At 39.4% G+C, this 15,028-nt stretch overlaps 3 long non-coding RNA genes across 8 annotated transcripts; 2 read left to right on the forward strand and 1 right to left on the reverse strand.

Annotated features, from left to right (window-relative positions):
• Positions 1-436: 436 nt before the first annotated feature.
• On the forward strand, positions 437-3,555 carry LOC138957733 (uncharacterized). The gene is made up of 3 exons (XR_011453160.1): positions 437-656; positions 2,607-2,671; positions 3,361-3,555. It is a non-coding gene; the product is annotated as an uncharacterized lncRNA (long non-coding RNA).
• Positions 3,556-4,628: 1,073 nt separating this feature from the next.
• Positions 4,629-11,557, forward strand: LOC138957730 (uncharacterized). 6 transcript variants are annotated; one of them, XR_011453153.1, is made up of 3 exons: positions 4,629-5,029; positions 6,643-6,719; positions 11,360-11,557. It is a non-coding gene; the product is annotated as an uncharacterized lncRNA (long non-coding RNA). The 6 variants fall into 6 exon arrangements; XR_011453156.1 differs by lacking the exon at positions 4,629-5,029 and adding an exon at positions 5,084-5,106; XR_011453155.1 differs by lacking the exon at positions 4,629-5,029 and adding an exon at positions 6,176-6,200.
• LOC138957732 (uncharacterized) lies at positions 11,301-14,335 on the reverse strand. The gene is made up of 3 exons (XR_011453159.1): positions 14,321-14,335; positions 13,289-13,459; positions 11,301-11,438 (listed from the first exon to the last, which is right to left on the reverse strand). It is a non-coding gene; the product is annotated as an uncharacterized lncRNA (long non-coding RNA).
• Positions 14,336-15,028: the final 693 nt, after the last annotated feature.

Raw genomic sequence — 15,028 nt, forward strand, 5'->3', positions numbered from 1 at the left:
ATCAAAATGAAAATTAACATATCTCAACATTGAAGGGGTCCTAGACCACAATATTTTGCAGGGAACTTAATTTAGCATGTCTCCAGCTGTTGGTAAAGCAATTAGCGTGTATAGTCATCGAGTACATATGGCTTTAAAGTCTAACACAAGTTTACACTCGCATTCCGTTTATGTAGCTTTTAGAAATAAACAAGTCCAGATACAACACATATTTCTTTGCGGCAAATGTCCAGATATCCCCCCTCAGACACGTGTGTGTGTGTGTGTGTGTGTGTGTGTGTGTGTGTGTGTGTGTGTGTGTGTGTGTGTATGTGTGTGTGTGTATGTGTGTGTGTGTCTGTGTGTGTGTGTTTGTGTGTGTGTGTTTGTATGTGTGTGTGTGTTTGTTTTAGCGTGAAATATTGACTACGTGTTAAACAATTAACAAAACTGCTACCCCTTGGTTGACCGTTTGCCTTTCTTCTTGTCTGATCCAGAAGCTTACTGAGGTAAGTAAGAACATGTAACAGCTGTAGCGAACAATGCAAGAAATATTAAAGTCAGATTATCGTCCGGATCTATATATATATATATATATCTTTTGGTGTTGTTATTTTACTCATACAATTTCTGAAACAGGACGCTCTGTGACGAACTATTCTTCGTGAACATTTGCAGTATGTATTCACTTTGTTTCAACTTGACGTAAACAAATTTAAATTGGTTTGTTTGATGCTTTTGAACTTTGCAAAATACATGTGTATGTGTTCTAACAATCTGTGTTTACATGTTTTTTTTTTTTAAACGTGATGTTCTTTCTTTATTTGGTGTTTACTGTCGTTTTCAACCACGAAGGTTATATCGCGACGGGGGAAGGGGGGAGATGGGATAGAGCCACTTGTCAATTGTTTCTTGTTCACAAAAGCACTAATCAAAAATTTGCTCCAGGGGCTTGCAACGTAGTACAATATATTACCTTACTGGGAGAATGCAAGTTTCCAGTACAAAGGACTTAACATTTCTTACATACTGCTTGACTAAAATCTTTACAAAAATTGACTATATTCTATACAAGAAACACTTAACAAGGGTAAAAGGAGAAACAGAATCCGTTAGTCGCCTCTTACGACATGCTGGGGAGCATCGGGTAAATTCTTTCTCGTCCCAACCAATATGGGACTCCCCCTAACCCGCGGGGGGTAAACGTGATGTAACCAGACTGCTTTTTACATTTAGTCAAGTTTTGACTAAATGTTTTAACATAGAGGGGGAATCGAGACGAGGGTCGTGGTGTATGTGTGTCTGTGTGTGTGTCTGTGCGTGTGTGTGTGTGTAGAGCGATTGAGAGTAAACTACTGGACCGATCTTTATGAAATTTGACATGAGAGTTCCTGTGTATAATATCCCCGGACTTTGTTTTCATTTTTTGATAAATGTCTTTGATGACGTCATATACGGCTTTTTGTAAAAGTTGAGGCGGCACTGTCACACCCTCATTTTTCAATCAAATTGATTGAAATTTTGGCCAAGCAATCTTCGACGAAGGCCGGACTTTGGTATTGCATTTCAGCTTGGTGGCTAACAATTAATTAATGACTTTGGTCATTAAAAATCAGAAAATTGTAATTATTTTTTTATATAAACCGATCCAAATCTACGTTCATCTTATTTGTAATTATTTTCTGATTCCAAAAACATATAAATATGTTATATTCGGATTAAAAACAAGCTCTCAAAATTAAAAAATATAAAAATTATGATCAAAATCAAATTTCCGAAATCGATTTAAAAACAATTTCATCTTATTCCTTGTTGGTTCCTGGTTCCAAAAACATATAGATATGATATGTTTGGATTAAGAACACGGTCAGAAAGTTAAAACAAAGAGAGGTACAGAAAAGCGTGCTATTACTGCTATGCAGCACAGCGAAACCACTACCGCGCAAAACAGTCTCGTCAGTTTCACTGCGTTTGGCACGAGCGGCGGACTACGGTCATTGTGAAAAAATGCAGTGCGTTCAGTTTTATTCTGTGACTTGACTAAATGTAGTAATTTCGCCTTACGCGAATTATGTTACTGACTGTGAGGGAGAGAGAAACCGCCCAAAGACAGATTCAGGGGAAACTACCAAGTAAAAATTTACAAAGCACAATGATCTCCCTTATACTTCTGTACATATTCTTTCAACTGGGATAAACGAAACGAAATTAAAAGAAAATTAAAAATACTGTCGGAGACAGAACAGTGTGTGTGTGTGTGTGTGTGTGTGTGTGTGTGTGTGTGTGTGTGTGTGTGTGTGTGTGTGTGTGTGTGTGTGTGTGTGTGTCTGTTTGACTCTGTATGTGTGGGTGTGTGTGTGTGTCAGTGTGCTGTGTGTGCACTGTGTGTGTGTGTGTGTGTAATTGTGTTTCACTGTGTGTGTCAGTGTGTATGTGTAATCAGTGTATTCTTGTGTGTGTGTGTGTGTGTGTGTGTGCCAGTGTGTGTGCTGTGTGTGCACTGTGTGTGTGTGTGTGTGTGTGTATGTTTTGTGTGTGTGTGTGTGTGTTTGTGTGTGTGTGTGTGTGTGTGTGTATGTGTTACAGATTACTGTCGATGAAATCCTGTCTCCGTTGTACCGTTTCAGAATGAAGTTCATTGTGTGCCTCGTATTCCTGATGGCAGCGGTGACTGTAGCAGCGCTAGCCGATGGTAAGCTATTTTTTCCCGATGTATATTTTGAGAGAGAGAGAGGGAGGGGGGGAGAGAGAGAGAGAGAGAGAGAGAGAGAGAGAGAGAGAGAGAGAGAGAGAGAGAGAGAGAGAGAGGGAGAGAGAGAGAGAGAGAGAGAGAGAGAGAGAGAGAGAGAGAGAGAGAGAGAGAGAGAGAGAGAGAGAGTATAGTTGCAGAAAACTACTGAACGTACATGCTTTTGAGTAAATGTGTTATATCAAAACCTGAGTATCAGATTCAAATCAGAAATTATTTTAACCAAGGATGACGATAGAAAACAGACCCAAATCGACAAGAACTTGATTGTATTAGTTAAGTCGTTATTAGAAAACCTGTATCAATTGAACAAAATGAATTGAAATGATTTGCTAACAATAAAAGCTGAACTTTTCTCTGAGACGCTTGAGTTTCTAAAGCGTATACTAAATTTTGGAGTCCATGCAAGACAAATCATCACGTAAATCTGCTCTGAGATTGAATTACTTGGGCTTTAAATGATGTCTGATGAAAAGATACCGATGCGAACAATAAAAGCTGAAAGTTTCTCAAAAACGCTTGAGTTTTCTGGCGTATTACTGAATTTTGGAATCCAAAAAAACAATATTCATCACGTAAATCTGCTCTGTGACAGAGGAATAAGGCTTTAAATAGTGTGTGTATGTCCACAGACTCGGAATCAGACACGCAGGGGTTGGAGCAGGTTGAAGCGATGCAGACCTTGGACAGAGAGCGCAGAATATGCAATTGCTCAGGCACAGGGTGCCACAATATGGGCTTTGGATGCAACTGCTGCATGACGGGTTAGAGACGCTGATGAAGACTCCACATTCAGAAATGAAATAAAAATCAACTCGATTCCGTTATTTATCTTTGTATGTTTTGTTATTTTATTTACTCAATTCGTTATGGATCTCAGTGGCACCTGTGTACCTTTGCAAAATTGATTAAAACAGAAAAATACATAACACAAACACACACAAACACACGCAAACACACGCACGCACACACACACACACACACACACACACACACACATACACACACACACATACACACACACACAGACACACAGACACAGAAACACACACACATACACACACAAACACATGCACGCAAATACGCACGAACACACACCCAAATCATATAAATACAATAAACAAGCACACACATACACATACACGCACAAATGCACACACACACACACACACACACACACACACACACACACACACACACACACACACACACACACACACACACACACACAAATACACCACCCCAAGCTTCCCCCTCCCCCCTACACACACCCACATACTTGCAAACATCTACACACGCAGTCACACACACACCTACATACACACACCCGCACACACACACGCACGCACGCACACACACACACACACACACACACACACACACACACACACACACACACACACACACACACATTCACTGAGGGGAAAAACTAGGAATGTCTATTTGTGAGATGCAAAACAGGCTGTAGCTATCAATAACAAGAAATTCCTCCGATAGGAAAAACACCCCCGTCAAAGGGAAATAACCTTCTCAGTTGGTGGCAGTGAGAATGGTTATTTCCCTTTGACCAACGGGGGTGTGCCTCTATAAGTCCTTGTATAATTTTAATCCACCAATAACTCCCTAACCGTGTGTTTGACTGGTCCCAATTTTTGTAAGGACCGTCTCAGGAATGTATAGAACCTGTTCACCAAGTTTAGTGACGATCGGTCCGTTCATTCTTGAGATCTACTTGCGAACACAAACACATGTTGTGCCCAGTCCTTGTTTTTGTTTCTGTTATTATTTTAGTTAGCAGGTCTAGTTGAGCACGTATTAAACATATAGTGTCCACGCCGCCATTTTGGAGTTGTTTTTTTTGTCGAATTCGGCCGATTTGAAGAATTTGGGGAATCTAGTGTACCTTAATTAAGACGCACCTGGCCCGGTTTGCTCAATAAAGCACCACAAGTATGCTAAATAATTAATTAAACATGATTAAATTGGCGACTGCTCTCCACCATTTGAAGATTAAAATTGGCCGTCATAGACTGGTTTTCGTCGCGAGCGTGCCGTTTTCATGACGACCCAAAACAATGGCGGATGGGATGTAAGAAATCGACTCAAGGTGGTTCACAAAGCAGCAGACTGACTGGGAACGACACAGAATCACGAGAACGTCATGCTCGACGCACAAAATGCAAAGTTATCAACACGCGGCAAGCAGTGGGAAAGTTGGATTGAACTGCATGAGTGTTACCCGCATCGTGTGGCGGTGTGCGCTGACTACCCACGACGCAGAGCTCTCTGCTGCCGGGATTTGTAAGTAAAGCAAGTGTTGTGTAGACTTTGGACAGACCTAGACAAATGTTGCTGCCGTTTTGTCTGTGTGTCTGCTGGTGTGTTGAGCGAATGAAGCATCCATCAAGCGAGTGCACGAACGTGTAGTGTGCAGGGTCGGTTGAGTCCAGTTTTGGTTTGAACACGGACCACAGGCGGAAGGTATCGTCCACTGGACTACTACTATCACAAAAAGACTACAAGGTACGACGCTCACCTTCGAGACCTTCTGTGTTCTTGGAGTCGCTTCCTGGGGAAAAATAGTGTTCAAGACGGTTTGCCTCTTCCTACAGTCTGTGTAAGGTCAAATAAATACAGTTGAATGATTGTTTGAACTATTATGAGCCTTTAGTTTTCAGCTTTCGTTCGATGCAGGTTGTTTTTAACCATCATTTGGACGAATCTTCGTTTGCTAGCCGCTGTGCAACGGGAAGACAAATTTTCTATCCGCACCGAATATGCATACCGGCGCTCATTGGTCTAAAACATATGTAAATATTGTGCAGCAAAGGGAAGCAACCCACGGGAAAATAATCATCGAATATCCTGTTATTAACCAATGAGCGCTGGTATGCATATTCGGTGCGAATAGAAAATTAGTCTTCCGGTTGCACAGCGGCTCGCAAACGAAGATTCGTCCAAATGATGGTTAAAAACAACCTGCATCGAACGAAAGCTGAAAACTAAAGGCTCATAATAGTTCAAACAATCATTCAACTGTATTTATTTGACCTTACACAGACTGTAGGAAGAGGCAAACCGTCTTGAACACTATTTTTTCCCCAGGAAGCGACTCCAAGAACACAGAAGACTCGAAGGTGAGCGTCGTACCTTGTAGTCTTTCTGTGATAGTGGTAGTCCAGTGGACGATACCTTCCGCCTGTGGACTGACACGCCACGGTGTGTGTCACCGGCTGTGTGGCGGTGTCTGTGCACTGCACAGGAGCTTGTATCAAAGTGCCGGTCGATCATTATTATTTTACTCCTTCATCCCTGCAGTCTTACAACTACAGACTACGCATTGATGATTCGCTAGCCTAGTAAGGGCGTACATGCAGGACTAAATAATGATCAACTGGCGGTTGGGTACAAGCTCCTGTGGTGCACTGTATAGGACTGGAGACTGAGACTGACACTGTGACAGACAGACAGAGTAGGTAATCCCCCTAAAAATTGTTTTGAGATGGAAAAAGTATGGTCAGTCAGCACAGTCTTTGGATGTAGTGCAACAGAAAATGTTATTTATAACTGACATTTTATATTGTCAGCGGTATGAGTTTTTCTGTGCCTAAAGTTTTTAATGTTGTGATTTTTTATGATTGAAGCTTATTGTAAGGCTTTGTGAAAGGGTAACTTTTTAACGAAGAACACATTCTTCCTCGGACAGCGTTCATTGAAGCAAACACTAAATGCGGCAGAATCTCATTCATCCTTTCTTTTTTAACTGCCATTTTTAAGTGTCGCTGTGCATGTTGAAAGCTTCATGTTCAGAACTGATGTTGCTGTAGAACTGTATGTAATTGGCCAGCCTTTGGTTTACACTTAGTGGTTTATATGTTGCTATAATTACTAAATCAATTTTTTTTAATTTTCAGGGGAAAAGCACCCGGACATCAAACATTCTTGCAATGTGTGGCAATAATGGTTTAAAATATTTCGGACAAAGCTCAAGGTGAGTTTAAATGTTCATAATTCTGATGTAAGTCAAGCTTATCTTTTATCTTGAGTGACTATCTCTGTCATGTCTCTCTCAGGCTGCGCGACCGACAGAAAAGTTGCCAAGAACCGATTCCTTGAGTGTGGCCAATTGTTCCCCATTTCTGGTTCACTTGAGCTGCATGCAATTTTGTTGAGTGATTAAAAGTTATGGATTCTTTAAAAAGGTGTACGTTTGAGGATAAGACACTGTCAAAGTTTTGAAACAGTATTTTTCTTCTTCATGGTTATAAAAAAAACTGCAGCACCTGTGTTCAATTTCTGAAGATGCATTATTACTATAGTGGCACCCCCCTTTTACGACCTCAAACAATCTGAGAAAATCGAGTCTAAAAAAAGAACGAGTCTTAAAATGGGGGTAATTTTACAGAGGTTATGAACAGAAAATGTGAGAAAACAAGGTCTTAAAAAGAAGGGAGTTTTAAATTGGGGGGTCATAGAAGGGAGGTTCCACTGCATTAATCATGCCATGGAAATCATGATCAGTTTACAGATAAATACAATGACAATTAAAAGCAATTTGCAGCCCAGTGTCTTATTATTTGATCATATTCTGTCTATTTTTATCATTGCATCTTTGCTACAGAAATTTATGGTTACATCTTGACCAAAAGTCAATTATTATCAATAAACCAAACAACATGCGCACACAAAAACATACTCAATTGTCAAGAACAGTGTCTATTTTATTCCATGTAGATCTCAAATCCACAGGCACACATCCTCTGCACAGTTCAAAGGTGCTACACATGAAACTATTCTTGGAATTCGAGCACTTTTCAACACATGTATATATTTGTTTTGCACAAGTTTTACTAGACCTGTGAATTCAACGCATTAATCAATACACTTTCAGGACTCTTCCCCAGACTTTAATGCTCATGTCAGCTGTTTCCATGCACAAATGTATGTATCTTTCGCTTGATATGCAAGTGTCTAAACAGAAAGAAAAAACACTAAAAACCAAACACAAAAATTCATTCAGTGAGAGTGAATGTACACACATCCTAAAAAACACAAAATGAATAGTCATTCTGTCAGTCATTGATACTGATCCAAGACATTGATGTGACGAAGAAAGGGGTAAGTTTATTTTAGAAAGCTAAAATCTTTCAGAGGGAAATGGTGTTATCAAACACTGGTCGTTTCACATGCTCCCTGTAAATCACTGAAAGCAGACCTCTTCAACTTCAGAAGACCCTCCCTCGTCTTCTTTTTGAGGGGCTATCCAGAGATACTCCAGTGCCGAGAGTATGAAATAAATAAATATATAGCTGTCTGTCAGCGTTCTCTAGAATGAAAATGTCTCTACAAGGTGCAGAACTGTGCACATAATAAAAAAAACAAGTCGCGTAAGGCGAAAATACAATATTTAGTCAAGTAGCTGCCCTTTTTCAGCAAGACCGTATACTCGTAGCATCGTCAGTCCACCGCTCATGGCAAAGGCAGTGAAATTGACAAGAAGAGCGGGGTAGTAGTTGCGCTAAGAAGGATAGCACGCTTTTCTGTACCTCTCTTTGTTTTAACTTTCTGAGCGTGTTTTTAATCCAAACATATCATATCTATATGTTTTTGGAATCAGGAACCGACAAGGAATAAGATGAAAGTGTTTTTAAATTGATTTCGAAAAAAAAAATTTGATAATAATTTTTATATATTTAATTTTCAGAGCTTGTTTTTAATCCGAATATAACATATTTATATGTTTTTGGAATCAGCAAATGATGGAGAATAAGATAAACGTAAATTTGGATCGTTTTATAAATTTTTATTTTTTTTTACAATTTTCCGATTTTTAATGACCAAAGTCATAAATTAATTTTTAAGCCACCAAGCTGAAATGCAATACCGAACCCCGGGCTTCGTCGAAGATTACTTGACCAAAATTTCAACCAATTTGGTTGAAAAATGAGGGCGTGACAGTGCCGCCTCAACTTTCACGAAAAGCCGGATATGACGTCATCAAAGACATTTATCAAACAAATGAAAAAAACGTTCGGGGATTTCATACCCAGGAACTCTCATGTCAAATTTCATAAAGATCGGTCCAGTAGTTTAGTCTGAATCGCTCTACACACACACACAGACACACACACAGACACACGCACATACACCATACCCTCGTTTCGATTCCCCCTCGATGTTAAAATATTTAGTCAAAACTTGACTAAATATAAAAACAAGAAGGGCAAAGCCCATATGACTCACATGCTTGACCTTGACCTTTACACTAAGAACTGCTTTACACATTTTTCCTACCAAAATACATGTGACCTTGACCCAAGGTCAAGGTCATCCAAGGTCATGCAACACAAAGCTGTTAATTCAAGACATAGGAAGTACAATGGTGCTTATTGGCCCTTTCTACCATGAGATATGGTCACTTTTAGTGGTTCACTACCTTATTTTGGTCACATTTCATAAGGGTCAAAGTGACCTTGACCTTGATCATATATGACCAAATGTGTCTCATGATGAAAGCATAACATGTGCCCCACATAATTTTTAAGTTTGAAACAGTTATCTTCCATAGTTCAGGGTCAAGGTCACTTCAAAATATGTATACAATCCAACTTTGAAGAGCTCCTGTGACCTTGACCTTGAAGCAAGGTAAACCAAACTGGTATCAAAAGATGGGGCTTTCTTTGCCCTATATATCATATATAGGTGAGGTATTCAATCTCAAAAACTTCAGAGAAAATGGGAAAAATGTGAAAAATACCTGTTTTTTAGACAACATTTATGGCCCCTGCGACCTTGACCTTGAAGCAAGGTCAAGATGCTATGTATGTTTTTTGGGGCCTTGTCATCATACACCATCTTGCCAAATTTGGTACTGATAGACTGAATAGTGTCCAAGAAATATCCAACGTTAAAGTTTTCCGGACGGCCGGCCGGACGGACGGCCGGACGACTCGGGTGAGTACATAGACTCACTTTTGCTTCGCATGTGAGTCAAAAAACACACACACAACATATATGTTCAAACACTGATCCAAATGTTGGGGGTGGGCGTTTACTAGGTACTAACAGCGCTTACAAGGTAGATTACAGTACATTAAAAAAGCAAAAAACAATATACATTATTTGTATTTTTGAACAAATTATGTAGAGGTTACATGCCGAGTCTCAGTGATTATTAAAAATAATGGTCGAAGTTAGCGGATCATGAAAAATGCGAGCTTCAGCGAGCTTTTTCATGACCGCGAACTGAGACCATTATTTTTAATAATCACTGAGACGAGGTGTGTAACCTCTTTATTCCTCCTTTCTTCAGTTATTCCAAAAAAACAGGAGTTTTTGTGCGAAAGTTTGATCGAATCCGAATCACTCAATCAGTCAACCTGCGCAGGCGATCGATTAATGCGCGGTTGTATAGTTCCGTGCAAATCATTCCATTCTGTTAACACTTCTTTTCAGTTTCCCTGTTTTGGACTAAAATCAAGTACACAGATATGCTGTTATTCTGCTGTGGCGGTAAAGGCAGATGTTGTGTGTTCTGTATATGTTTTAGTATGTTCTTTCGTCAAATGGGACTAGCAGACGAACATTTGCACCCGTGTTCCAACGTTAATTACTGTATGAAGTTCAGTTTTCTGGGGAAAATAGTGTATGAAACCGCTTTATGTTGTTTAAATTGATGAGATGTGTGCATTTGGTTGCGTGTGATCTGTTTATAAAATGAAATATTGTTGAAAACTGACCGTCGGATTGCAGTCAGTGTTGTCGAAGAAACTGCGTTAAAAGAAGGGGAACTACTCTTGTCGCCAGAGTATGAGTTACTTGCCTTGGGAATTTGCTTGTGATGAACGGTTTGTGCACAGCAGATCTAGATTCAGAAAACAACCGAACTCATGGATTTTATATGGAAATTCATGTGTTCAGGCCTGTAGTTGTTACTTTAAATGCGGTATGTTTGTATTGTTTGCTCCAGAGATACATATACTTCGTACGTATAGAGCGTTCGGAACTTTTCAGTCGCAAAAGTAGTACCGAAACAGAACAGCTTCTCAACCCATTGCACTATCGAGGATTCAGGCTGTTGCTGGCTCGTTATTTGTTTGGTTGCTGGGTCATTATCGAAAAATAACTAGCTCTACAAGTTTACAGAGGTAAAGAAGCAGAGGGGGGAATAAGACACTTTACACAGATTGAGACAGTCAGTGTTTCTCAAGGTGAACAAGGACTGCCAAGGTGTGTGTAAAATGTCATATTTTGGTCAAAAATACAAATAACATTTATGTATCGATTGGTTCTGGTTAGAATTCCTTTTTAATTGTTTTTTTAATGTACAAACATGCACTATTTTGTAGTCTCAGCTGGCCGCCTAATATGGAATGTGGCAGAGCATGTGTAAACCAACCCACACAGAAACGCACTTTGTTTAACACCACAATGTACTCCAATGCAGGCAACAAGGAAGAAAGTCAGTGTACTGGCCAGTTGGATCTATAATGTCATTCCTATGACCCATACACAGCAACTGCACATGGCAACTCTTACACCTTCACCCGAATAGCCAATATCTTTCCTCAATATAACTCTGAATGATGCGTATCGTTTGGCTTTATTGATCTTTCCCTCTTCTTCTTCCAGGACCAGGGCATCTTCAATCTCTTCTTTGTGTGTGGGCCAGTAGGAGCCTGCTGTCATCAAGCACCAGTGCCTTGAAGTCCTGGAGCATAAACAGAAAATCACCCATCAGTGAAGACACTTAATTCAAACTTCGAAAAGGGTTGAAAAAATTAACCAAATGCAAGAAAAAGTGTGAAAATAAAGAGTTACAGAAGAGTGTTTGTAATCTATTCATCTATGTAATGGAGTGCAAGTGTGAGTAAAAGGTGGTGGTGGGTGGGAGAGGGGGGATGGGATATGCCTGTGGGCATTGGCTTTCCAGATTTTTAGCATTCTGACACACTGACAAGTGTAAAAATGTGACCTGTTCTAGTGCTCCTGACGAGCAAAAGTGTCAGTTACACATCTTTAGCTACTTGGAATGAATGCCCAGTTTACCATTGCATTGTATAGTGAAACCCTAACTTTGCCCCCTTTAAAAAAACACAACATTTGTCTTAAAAGACACTACTTTCTCAGATTCCTGTTTATAACCTCTATTCTAAGACATTCTGCTTTTCTTTGATTGAGTTTGCTGTATCTATATATATATATATATATATATATATATATACATATCTTAAAAGAAGGGCTCCACTGTATCTCTAAAAAAAATCTCTACAAGAGGTATTGTAGCAGCATCTGTCAAGTGCTCAATCGCAAAAAGGTCAATTTGATATATAATTATTCAATACTGATGTTTCAAGCTAAGCAGAACTGCTGTTTGACATGTGGTTGGAAAATGTGCTTCAGGGATTGTCTTGTTTAAAAAAAAAATTGAACAGGAAGGCAGACATCTATTTGAACTGCAAAGCAGACACAATTCAAGAACCTACACATCATTATTATGACTTCCTACATAACAGCATGATCATGGAATCTGTTAGCCAATGTGTCAGATCATAACGATCATTATGGAGGCAGAAATGATCCCCTCAATCTGTAAAATATCCTTCTTTACAAACAGCATACAGGTGTAGCTAAAACAGAATTCATATTACAGTGGAACCCCCTTTTACGATCTCCCAAAATCTGATAAATTCAGGTATTAAAAAGCAGCAAGTCTTAAAATGAAGGTGAATTTGCATAGGTTATGACCAGAAAATCTGAAAAGCAAGGTCTAAATATAGGGGAGATCTTGAATTGTAAAGGTTTTTAAAAGGGGGGTTCACGGTACAGCACCCCAATTGTGAGGACTGTTCATTTATTTCCCTTTATGAGACATTAAAAGGTTGTGGGTACTGAAATTTAACTGCACAAAATATCTTGACAAAATCAGGATGCTGAAGCTGAATTCTCATTCTTTTTCAATATTTTTTGAAACCAGGAGACCTAAAAACCTCACCGTTAGTCATTGTTTAGTATACCTTGTAACAAAGTCTTCGACCTCACAAATCTTGCAGAATAAAAAGGTACTTACTCGAATGATTGAGTTTGGAGGAGGCGTGGGGGTTGAGGGGGGAAGCGGTGAGAGAAAGTACTTATAACTATAGTCCTGATTCACCTTCAAATTGTTTTTGGGGCCACCCAGACCACTAATTTACACCCCCACTTACACACAATTTTACTTATTTTCTGCACACATTACATTCCTAAAACACACACACATAACAAATACACAACACGCACTGACTTTCTTGACATTGTTCAGTTGGATGAATGTAATTTCTTCATTTTCTGTGATAGCACTCTATTGCCAGTATTGGAATTCACAAAATTACCCTTGGCTCTAACATCATGTCTTTTTCTTTTAACTCCTGCACACAGAGAAAGTATCTATTAATATTATAAGTATAACTAGTCCTCACTTACCTTCAAATTAAGGGAAAAGAAAATAACTGCATCGGTCTCGAATAGCAGCTAGCATCTGCTGAAGAGACATTAAACCCCAAAAACCAAAAAAAAACCAACCTTCAAATTGTTATTCGGATCAGCCTTCCCCTTGCCCAGCAAACCAATTTCAGTTTGAGAAGACCAGTCCTTGCCTCTGCATTAGCTCACACCTCTGCTAATTCCTCTCCCTATCCTGCCTCGATGTGCACTCCTGGCCGCTTGTTGTTTTGAATGTAAAACTTCCATAGCCTGAAAATAAAGACAAATGCTTGAAAAGAATACACTATATATTAATCAATCTCCCTTACAGTTAATGAGTTATTTGTAGCAAACTTCAATCATAATCAGGAAAAGCTCACTTGAGTTTTGACAGCTGGCACACAACGTTCACGCACACAACAGTGTAGTTTGTACTCTTTTTTTCACGTGTATACAAAAATACAATTTATATGTGATTATATCACAAGCATAATATACACACACACACACACAAACATAATCACACTCATGCACACAGTGACACACACACACAGTCACATTCAATTCATGCACACAGTGACACACACACACAGTGATACAAGTCTCTCTCTCACACACACACACACACACACACACACACACACACACACACACACACAACAAATGCACAAGACACTGATATCCTCGACATTGTTCAGAGGGATAAGTATAATTTCTTCTCTTTTGGGTTACTATTATGAGAAAAGACAATTTTCAGAGCTCTCTATTTGTCTGAAACATGAATGCGCTTTGCTTCGAACTCTCGCACGTTTACTGTTCCCTGTGTTCGATCAGTGACATGAATGGAATTTGAAACAAATGCATAAGCTTATAGGTAAAAGCGCAACTTTAGAGACATATATTTGAAATGATCACCAACAGGCAACACATATGTCCAAGATAATCTGACTGAGTACTGCTTCTAAACAAAGTAGGCCTACGAGCATGATCTTCGTCAGGGCTTTTTGACTCGCATCGATCGATTCATTTGCAGTCCTGCTGAGAGCAACTTGTACACTGATACTGACTTGTCCTATGAAAGCTTTATTTCCTGTCAGACAGCGTTAACTTAAGCTGGAAAATGACACTTACCTTTTCAGACTACAATGATCGCAGGAACTTCCTGAGGAAGACGCCATTGTTGACACATTTGACAAGGGAAATCACCCAACCATTACAAGAGTGCTCTTTCCTTGGAATCTGTTACGACAATTAATTAGCTATCAAAACTGTTGAATTTGCAAAGTTAAGTTATTCCTCATGAATGGTTGCATTATTTGTAACGTAGAATCTTACGGTGATGCTTTGAAAGCGATCTGAAGGCCTTTTCCCGGCGGATAGTATCCCTTTAAATATCATGTACCCACTACTAGTCATTGTGCATTTTAGTTAATGGACTGATGATGTTATTTGTATGGAGTCGACGCACGTGCGAGGATATGTATGTGTGGGAGGGGGGGGGGGGGGGGCGCGGGAGATGGAAGCTTGCTGTATGTTATGTAATGTATATATTGTGTGTGATACGTGGAAATGTGATACTATTTATTTGCATGTAAGATACAGGTACAAATGTGATAATTGTAGGCTTATACTAGTGATTACTGTGTGTGATACATGAAATGTGATATGAATGCTGTTTTTATATGTTATACTCTTACTTTCTCCCAAGCGCAAGACAAATTCTTCTGTGAAAATTGAAGCCAATAAAATTTGAGTTTGAGTTTGAGTTTGACATAAACAAACACCCAAACAAATACCCAAACAAACACATCGAGCGAAACCTATACACACCCCTATACC

Source organism: Littorina saxatilis, unplaced genomic scaffold (genome assembly GCF_037325665.1).
Source record: "Littorina saxatilis isolate snail1 unplaced genomic scaffold, US_GU_Lsax_2.0 scaffold_1338, whole genome shotgun sequence".
NCBI lineage: Eukaryota > Metazoa > Mollusca > Gastropoda > Littorinimorpha > Littorinidae > Littorina > Littorina saxatilis.